This window comes from Macrobrachium rosenbergii, chromosome 1 (assembly GCF_040412425.1).
Source record: "Macrobrachium rosenbergii isolate ZJJX-2024 chromosome 1, ASM4041242v1, whole genome shotgun sequence".
NCBI lineage: Eukaryota > Metazoa > Arthropoda > Malacostraca > Decapoda > Palaemonidae > Macrobrachium > Macrobrachium rosenbergii.
In genome coordinates, this window is record NC_089741.1 from 14,029,278 (window position 1) to 14,031,731 (window position 2,454).

Sequence of the window (2,454 nt, forward strand, 5' to 3'; positions counted from 1 at the left end):
TATATATATATATATATATATATATATATATATATATATATATATATATATATATATATATATATATATATATATATATATATATATATATATATATATATATATATATATATATATATATATATATATATATATATATATATATATATATATATATATATATATATATATATATATATATATATATATATATATATATATATATATATATATATATATATATATACATATATATACATATATATATATATATATATATATATATATATATATATATATATAGAAATCATCAACACACAATCATGTGTGGAACAGAAATAAATTTCTGACTCACGTCGGATCGAACCCAGGTCTCTCAGGTGGAAAGCAGCTGGGGTTACCCACTGGGCCAAGTCTAAAAGAAGTTGGAACCTGAGAGCAACTGCACCCAAGGAATTACCTGGGCAAGCTAACTGCTTGCATACCAGCGAGTTTTCCCAACTTCCCGACTCAGCAATGACCCAATAGACAACATTTCATTCGAATTATCCCTTCTGAGTGAATAAGATAGAAATCGTCAACACACAATCACGTGTGGAACAGAAATAAATTTCTGACTCACGTTGCTCTCAGGTTCCAACTTCTTTTAGACTTGTATGGCCCAGTGGGTAACGCCCTTGCTTTCCACCTGAGAGACCTGGTTCGATCCTGACGTGAGTCAGAAATGTATATATATATATATATATATATATATATATATATATATATATATATATATATATATATATATATATATATATATATATATATATATATATATATACGTATATATATATATATATATATATATATATATATATATATATATATATATATATATATATATCTTCTTCTTTTAACGTGCTTTTATTCCCATTTTTGTATGGGGTAAGCACGATGCCTTCTTTTTGAAGGACTTTTTGTTTGGCTTTGGGGTAGACCTGTGGTCTCGATCGGCTGCCCTGCCTGACATCACTTAGACCCCGGTACGTATGTTTCATGTATCATACCTACCCAACACCCTTTCTTCCCAGCAGCGAAGTTATTGCGCGGGTATGGCGAGAGTTCGAGACGTGTGAGATGTTTGTTATGCTTTTAGAAGGTGTTGTAGTGGCTTTGTTTTGTGTGTGTATTTAGTCTGTAACATCCATTTGCTTTTTAAGCAAACCTATCCGTTGATTACATATATAATCCCGGGATGTCTACACGGGATAGCAAAAGTGTCTGCCTCTTTGATCAGTCGGCTGCGATTGAACTAAATAAACTCTACAGACCTCTACGAAGTCCGAAGCTGCTGCTGTAACTGACTGAGCCAGAGAGGAGAGAGAGATATATATATATATATATATATAGAGATATATATATATATATATATATATATATATATATATATATATATATATATATATATGTGTGTGTGTGTGTGTGTGTGTGTGTGTATGTATGTATGTGGATTACATATATATATATATATATATATATATATATATATATATATATATATATATATATATATATATATATATATATATATATATATATATATATATTTATTTATTTATTTATTTATATATGTACAGGGTGTTTCAAAATTAGAGCCCTCCACAGACCAAATGGAAAGTTATGAAGTTTTATGCTATAGCCTGTCTCCAAGTATATTATTTTAAGTTTCTATTAAGCTATTTTTCATTTTATATTTCTTGTATTTTCAGACTGAGTGATAGAGTCAGATACAACCATAGCTAATGACTCACAGGAAATCAGATGGATTGACCGAATCCGGGCTATAACCTTCAGAGAGGCCAGGGATGCTGGTGCATCCTTCATTTCACATTCCTGGATAGCTAAGTACATTAGAAGAGATGAGTCCTTTGTTAAAAGAAACTGGAACAAAAATCCATATGACTGTCATTGCGAAAAGAGTAAGAATCTTGGAAGGCCTGAAGTCCTTTCTCAGGAGTCAAAAGACATCATAGCTGAGGCAGTGGGTAGACCAAGAAAGTCTTTACATCAATTGGCGCTTGAATTAGAAACAAAAAAGGGAAAGAAGAGAAGTTATAGTGTTGTATATCGTGAGTTGAAAAAATATGGTATCAAGCCATTTCATGTTATCAGCAAGCCCAACATCACTCAGCAACAGAGAGAAGACTGTGCATGGTTTTGTGGTTAATTTCTTAAAGACTGGGATGAAGCTGACTTTCCCATGTTGCCGCATCAGATGAATTCTTCATTTACACAGCCAGGAAGCGAAATCATAAAAATTACATAATTTGGGCTGTAAAGTTGGATATCAACGATGACGTGCGCTATCGCCAAGTTGTCAAATTTCCTGAATGTTTGGGAATTTTTCTCTGTTTCACAGCCAAATGGTTAATGTGGATCCTCAAAGAAAAAGGACAGTCATGGAATGCAAATACTTCAGAGAAACTGCGCTTA